This window comes from Patagioenas fasciata, chromosome 10 (assembly GCF_037038585.1).
Source record: "Patagioenas fasciata isolate bPatFas1 chromosome 10, bPatFas1.hap1, whole genome shotgun sequence".
Classification (NCBI taxonomy): domain Eukaryota; kingdom Metazoa; phylum Chordata; class Aves; order Columbiformes; family Columbidae; genus Patagioenas; species Patagioenas fasciata.
The window spans coordinates 14809330-14821748 of record NC_092529.1 but is presented as its reverse complement, the minus strand read 5'-3'; positions in this window follow the sequence as shown (position 1 = coordinate 14821748).

The window sequence follows — 12419 nt, the reverse complement described above, 5'->3', positions numbered from 1 at the left end:
CAGTAGGCAAAGCCTTCTGACGTCTTAATCATTGCAAGACTAACTGCCCTGTATTGCTGGTAGAAAATTTGGTGTATCAGTTCCTCCTATTTAGAGATGTTGAGCAGAGAAAACTAAGATCTAGAGTAACAGGAATGGGACTTAATCATAAAACCTCCTCAGATCTGGACTGAGCTAGATGCTGGAAAAGAGCCTTACCAGAGGCCAAACCAATATGGTTCTAGGACAGCCCACATTTTTAAAGCCAAACTAACCAGTAACGGCAATGTTAGAAGTAGGAATTCTGGAGAAGCTGAGCGGGTGGTGTGATGGGGAGACCTCCCTTCCTATGGGCAAGGACCTACCAAGTAGGAAAGCAGGTTTTTTTACAGGCAACACTTAGCTCTTTTATCTCAACATAAATACTTCCCTAACTCTGATTTCCTTTGCCTAAACCCCTTTACAAAATTTCACATTACAGAATAAATCTGCATGGTAACAAGGCCTTTGTTTTATTGAAATCTATCAGTTGCAGTTGCTTATCCCTTGCAAAGGTCATAATCCTTTCTTTTGTCATCCTCACCATTTTGCCACAACCAAATGCAATGTCAGTAATGAGATTATGACTTCACACAGAAAACAAACATCTGGATCCAATGAATCCGTACGGAAAAAAAAAATCCTGTTGTCATGCAAATCAATTCAGTAATAAAAATTAAGGAAAACCATATATCCTCTGGAAACACACTGTGATATACAAGCAGAATTCCCTCTAGACAGATGGAATTGTAGTACTATGTTCCCATGCCACATCAGCCAGTAGATTTCAAAAGAACAGATCTATTTTCACAGAAGTGTGAAATCCCAGTAACAATATAGATTAAAAGGTGAGCATTTAGAACAAATTTGAGCCTTTTATTTGGTGACTGCTGCCAAAAGCTTGCTTTCTTTTGACAGCCATTGTCACTGGATTTGAGTGATTTGTATGTAAAACTAATTGAAAATAAAATGTTTGGGATATTTGGGGTTGATTGGTTGTTTTCAAATTACTGTAAAAAAAACAACAAATATTCTGATATAAGTCTGAAATGTGAACTGTTTAGAAAGTCTTTTGAACATTTTATTAAACAGACATCCCCAAAATAAACTGTAACTTTTATCTTAAAATTGTTGAGAAGTCTTTCCTTGCTATTTTTAGTGGTCATTATTACAAAGAACTCAAACAGAAGTTCTCCTCAAACTGAGTTTTAATTTTTTCCTAAAATAACCCATAAATATTTACCTCTGCACATATGTACACACTATTGGTTGGACACCATTATAAAGCCACTGATTACCATTGTAAAATTATAGTGAAATGCTGGATGCAGGACTGTCCTCCCAGGACTACTTATTTCACGTGAGGCATTTCAGCATACTTGACAGAGGAAAGCATATCAAAACTCTTATCAACACACATACAATATTCATAACTGTAATTGGCAAATGGATCATGCTAGCATATAGCTACAAGTGAAAATTAATGAACACACATGTCTCTTCATAGCTGTACTGGATTTACAGTCTGTGCACACTCTTCCAAAGCTTTCATGAGATTGGGTATAAACACAATATACAGGCAGTAAAAAGATGAGGCTGGTTTATTTTTTTGATTTTGAATCAAACTGCTTGGCATTAAAAAACTTGAATTTTCCATTTATTTTCAGCATTACATTTATTGGGATTCTCCCAACACTTTCTGTGATGCAGCTCTAGCTCAGGTACCTTCACATGAGCAGTGGTGATGTAAATTAGTCTCAAGCAGAGATTAGTTCAAGTGCTCTCAAGGTACTCCTGACTTACTCCAAGTATCAAAGGCTAATATCTTCTCCTTTGATCAAAGGGTTGTTACCAGTCTGAACATGCACTAAAGCAAACATGGTGGTGGAACAGTACAAATACGCACAGCATGGGAAAAGTTGTTCAATTTATCTACAGTAGAAAGGCTGACTGTAAAATAATTATTTGTGTAGCAAGTTTGCAAGCTTGTATTTACCATTTACCAGCCTGCAAGTAGATATTATATAAAGGAGCCCAGTCCGTTATAATCAGTGTGCCCCTGGAATTGCTCACTACAATGTTGTCTTTTCTCACTTTGACAATTCTCATTAACGACTGCCTTCCCTACATGCTACAAAGTGGAAAAACCTATGTGACCTGAATGCTTACACACATAAGGAAAACTCGTTGCAGTCTGCAAAATTTAAATTCAGTACAAATGTCCACGGAAAGAGGAGAGATGGAAAGAGAGAAGGAAGAGCATTTCAAAAAGCACTAAGGAGCTAGGCAAGCAAAAGTGTAATATATGAACCAATCTCTACAAATGGTATTAGGATGTACTCATTAAAGTGGTCTGCCCACAGAAACAATGTCTTTCAGTTTCTGTTTTTTATCTTAAAACTTGCCTTTTCCAAGCAAAGTTTTGAAAATTAAAAAGGAAGGTTTGAATTATTTTTCTTAAATCTAATATTCCTATTTTTACTAATATGTAACATATTATTATCTAATAACATATAATCTATTTGCAAGTTATTCCATAAAGTACCAACAGGTGAAATCTGACCTCAGAGGCTAAACCAGCAAAACCATGTACACAGCACCATGGCACCAATTTAGCTCATACTGTATGCTAACTGAGAATTTGGCATAAATTGAAAGTTTTAAGTAAGCAAGTCTGAGCTTTGGTTATTATCAATTTACTCACACAACAGAGCACTAAACCATAAATTAAGAATAGCTGCTCTTAAAGACGAGGAGACAGTTCAGTCTAACACAGAGATCAGGGCTATGTTGATTTGACTTAAAAAACAAAAAATAAAAAAATAAAGCCAAGAACAAATGCACAAAACCACAATGGAATACCCTCTTGCATCATTTTTTTCAAACACCTTAATATTAGAATTACTACTAATTTATTTTCCTGTGATCCTCTCCAATTCTGTAACTTACCATTTATTAAGAAGCAGAGGACAGTATATGGTGACAAACCTTCCTCTGAGGTCAGACAAGCAACTTGCACACAGAAGGCACTAGATATCTCTCTGTGATATGTTACCCCTGGCTCGGTACCAGATTTCTCTGAAAAGAATCGCTCAGACATTTCTCTCCTGAGTGCCTAACGGCTCTTCACTAATACTTGCTTTTACTCCAAAAAAAAAAGGCCACTCTGCTGCACAGTTAATACTATTTCAATCATTCTCTAAAGCATGTTTATTAAACTTCATGGTGCCTGTTCAGAGTGTGACTTCCTCAGACTCACTGTGGCTAACTTTTGATTTCTTTCCTACTGACAATTATAGACACCTGCATTCATTTTACAATGGTGCTATGCCTTCCACATATAGAATTGCTCTTGGGTTTAAATACTACATTTCTTGGAATAAAAATAGATCATTAGTTCCCAAATGCTGAAATAAAAATTGCTGGGTGAGCACTTCTGCAGATGTGGCTCTTAAGTACTTCATCAGCATGACCACGAAATTTAAGCTAGTCACAAAAATAAATGAGAGCTGGGCTCTGTCTGATCTGGAGGCCATTGAAACTTCTTCAGAGCACAAGTCTCCTGTCTTGATGAATCCTCATTTATATAGCCCCTCTTTTAACATATACTGGGCTGAATTTAGAAAACAACTTAAGCAACCAAGCAAAATAACATGCTGCTACCAAATACATAATAAGCAATAAAGCATGTATTTTCATCAAAAAATGATTCAGCAATAAGTGATCAAAAACATATCAGAAAGCCAGGGATTTCTCTTGGTTCTTAGATCACATGCATTTCAGATGAAATAAAGTCTGCTTAGACTGAAGTATGATGACTGCAAAGGAATATAGACACTCTCCATTAAACATCTTTTTAATCAATAAGAGTAACTAAGTTCAACTCTGACACATCCTCCACACTTTTAAGCGGCTTATGTATTTTATGAACAATTTAGTTTTCTTTTTAATTTGACATGAAGTCTACATTTTCCATTTCAGTAGTGTAGAAAGAAGTACACAGATCCGATAGTTTTTGATTTGACAGAAAAATACTGTGATTTCTCAAGACCAACATACCCACAAACATAGATTATGTTTGGGAAAACCTTAATCAAAACTCTTATGAGTAACAACACATCTGTTCTTATTTACAGACATAAGAAGATGCAAGCTACAGCTCTCAATCAAATAGAAGTGACATTAAATTCGATTTAATCTTTGCAGGCTGTAAAAGACTACCCCTTCCCCATACACATAAACTCTCTCCCCTCACACATACTTTACTTTGGAAAACCTTTAGCTGTTTGAAGACATATTTATTCCATCCTTGGCCAAAATCTTCTTGTTAACATTTTCAGCTCAATGACTGTAGATATTTTTATGCCTTTGAATTCAGGTTGCTTTACATTTTAAAGTGGTTTTCTGTACCTCATTAATTCAAGGGGATCAAACCACAGGGTTAAAGGCTTCTCCAATTATCTTACAGCTTTACACAGCTTGAAAGTGTACGTATAGGGATAAAGCACAAAAGCCAAATTTAGAAATAAAAAATGAGCAAAAGTTGAGAGAGTCAAAGTTCAATCAGTCATCAGGCAAAGTGGCACAAATTGCAGGCAGCTCAATATTATTGTTTTTTAACCACAGTGAGGTACATGATACTGTTTGGTTCTCTGCAGTTTCCTTTAAACATCACAGGCTTTACTTTTCATAATGTCCAGTTAGTGAAGCCCTAAGCTATGTGCAACTGCTGTTACAATGGGTACCAGCTACTTTCAGCTATATTAGCTTCAAATGACCAGACTTCATCACCCAGTGCATCTACAGTGGTTCATCCCTAGCCTTGAATTTAAATGCCATGCTTCAGAAACTATCTCTGGGTATGAGACACATTAATATTTTGGCTTTTTAAGCTGCTGAGGGAGTTTATTTAGTGCTTGGGAGTTAATCAGGACATTTTTGGCTTAGAATTTGGACAAGCCCTTGGGTGTAGTACTTGTTGGAAGCTTCATGGTATTTTTAATGATCATAAATGATCAACTATGGTTCTTATTCAAGGTACAGCTCTTCCCACCACATCTAAGTAACAGCTAGAAATCCACTGCTTCCCATTCCTCACCTGATTCACAGTTGTACACAGACAGCATGAATGAGGTAAAAATTCAAGACATGCATTACAGTCTCTCTTTTTCCACCAATACAATATGGTTACCTTCCAATGACACAAAAGTCCCTGGGTAAGGGAGTTGAAGATGTTTTAGAGATGATACACTGAATAATCAAAATAAATAGCACCTACTAATGGTTGTAGTGTAGATATTATTGGCATGTATGTTTCAGTTTTTATTAGACATTTTTGGAAATGCATGGTACCTGTCTCTACGCGATCAACTGAGCATGTGTTTAGCTTTGAGTAATTCACAGGGCATTAGCTTTAACTCACAAATACCACTAGGTTCCAAATCAAGCAGAAGCAAAGAAGAAAAGACCTTTACAATCCCACTGGAAAGAGAAGCTGTGAGTTTTCACAGTCTGGAGCCTACAAAAAAGCTGAGCAACTGTTTAGTCTCAGGCAAACGTAGTCTCCCCATGGACAGCCCTGCACAGCAGCACATCAGGTCACAACTCCACAGGAGACTGCCGAGTGATTCACTCAAATGTACTTCTAAGTTTGTAAATATTTGTGAAACTGACAGATATAGTAATATTATTTACCATAACCAGGAGGAGGAATTAAACAGCATGCCTGAGTTAACATGCTAAGCATTTGGTGCAATAGGTAAAAAAATTATAAGATTCAGCATTAGTCTGCTCATGTTCTTATGGCAATTTATCTACAGAACCCGAAGGTCTTACCATGGTGTTGGTCCATCTTGATATGCGTGCAAACCCCTATCCCAGCCCAAGGTCACAGCATTCCCTGCAAACACCTTGCTCTGTTTTTCCAAGTGTGAAACTTATGGCTAGAAACATATCAAGACTTTTCAACAGCACATAACTTTCTACCTCTTCTCTGAGGAGCACCCCTTCAGAACAAAAATATAACATAGCTCGCAGTGTCACTGGAGCTGTTGTAAAATGCACTTGGGCATTATGAAGATTCACGCTTAGCACCTTTGTATAATTTGTGGGATTATGCTCGAAGTCTCCACTGCATACTAATGATTTATTACATAGAAAAGCAGGATTGCATTAAGTAAAACATTTTTAGAATAAAAGAGGAAGAATGAGGAGCAGAAATATAAGTAAAGACCCTTTCACTTACCTACAGTCACAAAAATGTTAGTGGATGGTGATGCTAGTTTCTGCTCCAATGTAGACTCTACATAGCTCTGCAGGGACAGTCCTAGTTTCAAAGGTTAGATCGTTCTTACGGTAGAGGGAAGGATGGGCAGTCAGTGTACTCTACCAGATAAAATACAAGAACTCCATCTCAAGGATCAAATTTTCCTGATTTTGTTGACCTCATACATTTCACATAACATTTCTACCTGTATTTCTTGGTCTAATAAGACAGAAAAATTTCACTGTATTCAATAGAATTACCATTTTTTGTACTTTTTTTTCCCTCTGAGAGATTAAGCTATAAGTACTGCTGCTGGCCTTCAATAAAAGGCTAAAAGGTTGTAATCAACATTCCGCACTACAAGACAGAGGCATGCTTTACTCTCTGGCACAGCCTGTCTTCTGGAACCAAGAGTGATTTAACTAATCTGGCATATTCTTATGAAGATGAGCCATCCACTGCATCAGAAGTTTCTCTTTCGTCTTGCTCAGTAGCTGAAATGCTGTAGGTAGTGAACACTACAAGCTTTTAAAAGATGATAACCAGGAAACAACTTTTATTATTACAATAAACATCATCTGCATTCAGACAGCACTAAATACTTTCCACAAACATATTAAAATAGAGCCACTGGCAAGAGAGCTTACAATGTAAAAGACAAGTTTTATTTACTTTTTAGAAACCTTTTGGTTCTTTTAAGCAGCAAAATATGATTTCATAATTATTACCTTATGCTATCCTGACATTTACATTACCATACAGTGCCGAAAGCCAGAAAATACCAACTGTTCTGCAGAGGATTTTGTTCGCTACGGGGTAAAAAAAAAAAATCTATTAAATTGCATTCAGACCTTAAAAAAAAAAAAAAGTACACTCTTGGATTCTAAGACTGGGAGAGGTTTGAGTCCTGAACTCTATGTGGAGTAGCATATTATGGATCAATTAATTCTGGTAGTTTGGGAAGAGTTAAAAAGATTTTACAAAGTCTCCTATTCAAAGGATAGACTGCATGTACTTACAAACTGGGGGGAGAAGGGACTGTAAAGAAGTAACAAAATGTAAGATATATGCCTGCTCTCCTGTATCTATAAGTGTTGAGATGTGAGCACTTCCTGGAAACATATGTATGTCTGTATAATGACCAAAAAGATTGCATTGTCCTATATTTGCATCATCTGCTGAAATGTGTAAAACGTGCCCATGAAACTGGAAGGTAAGGTGAGAGTCAGAGCCTGGGACTTAATCCAAACCCCTTTACATCCTAAGGAATGTCTCAACTCCAAGGATCACCCGAGAGTACTATTTCTATACAGATATTTTATCAGCCCTCCCCACCCCCCATCTTTGCACCTTTTACAGCATCCATTGCTCACAACAGTGACATTTAGTAGGCATTGTGAGGGCTTAGAGCAGCACTAATTTTTCCAATTGTCGCTGGACTGATGAATGGCTCCTATAAAAGGTTAAATCATCACTTATCCTGCCCCTCAGAATTGCAGTGCTTCCTAATCTAAACTGTGCCATAAGCACTAAAAACACAAGAGAGAACGGTGTGAGTAACAACAGCTTTTACCTGCAAAGGCAGCTTTCCCTAAAGCCCAATTGTCTTTACTCTGCCTTTAGCATGATGGTCTCTGGTTACCTCTTGTCCACACAAAGTGAAGACTGAGGAAGGAAAATGGATGGAAAAAGTCAGTCACATACTGCATCTAAGGTTTGCCCTAACCTTCACTCATGACACTGGAAGTTTGCTATGATCTGTTGATTAGTTTCTTAGTTGGTGACTGGGAGTCTCAGTACCCAGCTGCTTTCACAAGGTAACCACTGGGACTCCACAGCACTGCTCTGTGTTGCCAGAAGACACAGAATCATATCATAGAATCATTTTGATTGGAACAGACCTTTAAGAACATCAAGTCTAACTATCAACCTACTACTGTCAAGTTATCCTCTAAATCATGTCCCTAAGAACCTCATTTACACATCTTTTAAACATCTCCAGGGATGGTGACTCAATGACTTCCCTGGGCAGCCTGTTCCACTGCCTGACAACCCTTTCAGTAAAGAAATTTTTCCTAATATCCAATGCAAACCTCCCCTGGTACAACTTGAGGCTGTTTCCTCTTGTCCTATCACTTGTTAGCTGAAAGAGACCAACAACTTCCTTGCTACAACCTCCTTTCAGGTAGTTGTAGACAGTTGTAGACAGGTCTCCCCTCAGCCTCCTTTCCTCCAGGCTGAACAGCCCCAGCTCCCTCAGCTGCTCCACATGACACTTGTGCTCCAGACCCTTCACCAGCTTCATTGCCCTTCTCTGAACTCGCTCCAGCACCCTAAGGGCTTTCTTGTTATGAGAGGCCCAAAACTGAACACAGGGTTTGAGGTGTAGCCTCCTCATTGCAAGTACAGGGGGATGGTCACTGCCCTGGTCCTGCTGGCCACACTGGTGCTGATCCATGAGGACTCTCTCTGCACTAGAAAACTGGCAAGCAGCTGAGCTAAGAGGAGGACTTGGTCAGGCAACCTTTGCCACACCCGCTTGGTCAGTTCCATGGCAGCATCACTCTTTCAAAAGGATGTGGATGAGTTTGAGTGGCCCACTGTGCAGCCTGGATGCCACTCCTGAATCAGTATTTCTGGATGAGAAGTGCTGTTTCTGTATTTCATGTACTATCCCTAGTGCAAAGGAAGAGCTGGGTTGGGAGGTTTGTTCTCTACTGACTTGATAGGTCCAAAAGTCTAAAGAAGATATTGCCTTGACACTTATCCTTCTGTCACTGGTGCTAGATTATACCTACATACCATTAGCCACAATGCAGCCAGTAATATGTGGCAGTTTTATTTAAATTGGAAAATAATTCAAAGCTGCAGTCTCTACATTCAGCCACATTATGAGGAATACAGCACAGCCTAATCATGGACAGGAAAAACACATTGTCTCCTCTCCATTGACTGAAGAAGGAGCAAGAGTTTCCTTCCTAGGTGATTCAGAATAGAAGCCTTATTTCTGTGGTCAGAATCACCTATGAAGGGGTCCTGTCCCATTCCCATCACTGTCGGCTCTGGCAATAAGTAGTGAAAAATTATCTGTGTAGCATTTAGCCTTTATACCTGTACCCACATCATCCACATCAAGCATCAGTATGACATCGGATTTGCTTGTCCTCATTGTTAAGAAATAATTAGTAGGACAGTCAGAACAATGAATCTTCATGTTCAATTGTTGCCACAAGAACTCAGTCTAGATTGAGACCCTGAGAGAAATGGTCTAGTTTGCAATTTAAAAGTAATATAAGAACCTTGTGACAATGAGGAGAAATGAAATTTTCCTGAAAATTAAATCCCTAAGTTAGAGAGAATACCAGTTAACAGGTAAAGATGATTTATGTAATTAAAATATTAATGTACTATTAATAATCTTAATTTGCATGAGTATTAGGTCATTTTTATGTAATTAGCTGAAGCAGAAGGTTTTCTGTCAATTAAACTAATTGTTTTTCACACTAGGTGTAGATTGAATATTGATCTTTTTTATTCAGCTCACTTACATAAGCAAATTAGATCTAATTACATCCTTAACACATCATTACTCAGTTATTGTAAATTACAGAAAATATATTCTCTTGTAGAATAATGCTTTCTTTGTGGTATTGATGTTGAAAATAGGGTAGTTAATTTAAGAACTTCAAATTTTTTTTTCCATCTGTCTATTTAATAGATATTTGCGTCATACAAAATGTCTCTCGTTATTGCTTAACATACCAGTAGACATCTACATGGACATAGGAAATGCCCAAAAGAATAGCTGTTTCTTCTGAAAAACACTTAGAAGACCGCAAGCAATGACAGCTCTCACATACAAATAATGACTTACAACTTTCTAAATTTAATAACATTACTACCAGTTTTGCGGAATGAATTAGAAATTTTGACTTAAGAAAGGTTCAAAAAGACAAGGATTTTCACAGTTCTGGGTTTTTGTGCATTTCTTTGGGGTTTTTTTTGGTGGCAGGGTTGTTGTGGTTTTTGCTTTTTCTACAGAGAAAGGAACACAAGTTTGTACAGGGGAGAGAAAATTACTTGTCATCTTTTACCTGCAGCAAATTCCAGTCTCTCACTAGTTTTACTGGATGTTTCACTTCACACCTGCTATTTTTATTATAATAGGATAGAAAAGTGATAATCTCTAGATTTTACTTATACATTTCTCCTCTGTGTGATCTATTTGTAATACATTAGCTCTTGAAGGAAGGCTGGAGATAAAAATCCAACAGCTTGCATTAGAAACTTAACTTTGGGGACAGGACAAGCCTCTCTGTCTCCATCAGAGAGGCTTAGTTTAATTCTCAAAGGACCTCCTGCTAGAATGCTGTAGAGATGGAAAATTTATTATTACTCAAGCCATCCACTGTTTTTTATGTTTTGTTTTGTTTTTTTCCAATTTATGTTGTTACTTCATTCCTAGTCCTGTGTTTACAGTGCTTTATACAGCACATACTGCAAGTAAAAAAGAAAAAAGTTTTTCTATTAGCTTTTATCCCTATGTACAGATTTACAGATGATTATTTGTTGCTGTTGCTTTTGCAGATTTCCAAAATGTAGAACTGCTTTTAGTAGCAGATAGTGCAGCTAGGTACCCCATTTCTCCTTTAAACACTTTTTTTCCTTTGTATTTTCAAAGGAGGTCTGTGACTCTGCAACAGAGACCAGAGTCCAATTGTTCCAAGTCTGGTACACAGACTCCTCATCTCCTCCATAAACTGCTCATACACACACTCTTCTATAATCCTTTTCCTGACAATACTATATGTTAAGTCCTGATTTGAACCGGTGCTGGTGTGTATTTAAGCAGCTTATGCACTATCCTTTTCTCATCTTTTAATTTCCAGGTTTCTCAGAAGCTTGAACCCAGAGGTACACAGAAAGAATCTGAAATTGCTTCCATGGTATAGGAAAGTCTCCAACTTTGTTCACTGTGACCAGGTATCTGAGAATGTAGTTCTTTGTGGATGTCACTGTAGGGATCTATTTACAGTCACATGTATCTCCAGCCTAAGGCTTGTACCACTTAAATGATTACAAGTCATTTCTATTTCACTATAGTGAAACTCTCATGGTAGCTTGTAAGTACAAACTACACAGTTGTACACATTTCCACCTCCTCCTGGTTCCCTGTCCGTGTAGTTCCCTCAAGTATAGGTTGGAAGGAAGTAGCTGTATTTGGGTTTTGTGGCCAGGTTTTGGTAATGGGGGGCTACAGAGGTGGCTTCCGTAAGAAAGTGCTGGGCATCAACTGGCTAAAACTGTTATAGTCACACTCTTGATCAAAAACATTCTACCCTTACAAGACGGGATATGGTCCACATAACCTCTGGATAAATTTGCTATTTCAAATGCAATATTTTCTTTTCCCAGATTTTTTACAGATTAAATGAGAAAAAGAAAATGCAATTTTCACTAGACTTGATGTTTAAAAAACAACTACTCTCAGGTCACAGGTACTCAGGAAACCAGAGGTCTCATTATATTGCTTCCAAATGTCACTATCCAAATATCCTCTTACATAGAGGAGTAATGCAACTATTACCTAGGCAGACACACATTATTTTCCTCATGACTATCTGCAATTTTATTGACTCATTACCTACAAAGTACTCAGCTATAAAACTGCTCTAAGAATAGTGGGGTTTGACCTGAAAGAGCTTTGAGAGGCCAATATCACAGCTGTAAAATAATAAGAGACAAACACAGGAAGAGGAGGACATTAAAACAGAATACTCACTTTTTGCATCACTCATGTTCACATATCAACTCATAAGCAGAAGAGGGGCACATTATGTCTTCTGCAACTATTTATTCTTGGGATGCAAAGGAAGAAGTATCTGTTGAAGTCAGATGGGGAGGACATTTTTCACTTGACTAGGAATCCCCCACTGAAACAGAGGTGATGAAGTTAAACCGTATTACAACCCCATTTATTTCCATACCCAGGATAGAGTGTATACCACTCTCACTTCCACCACTACCCCCTCTCAAGGTTGCTCATGCCTTTCTCAGATTTTGTAATAAGAATTATTTGTTTCTCATAGCACTGATTCAGAGTAGCTGCAATCTGCAGAGAAGTGCAGCAAGGCTC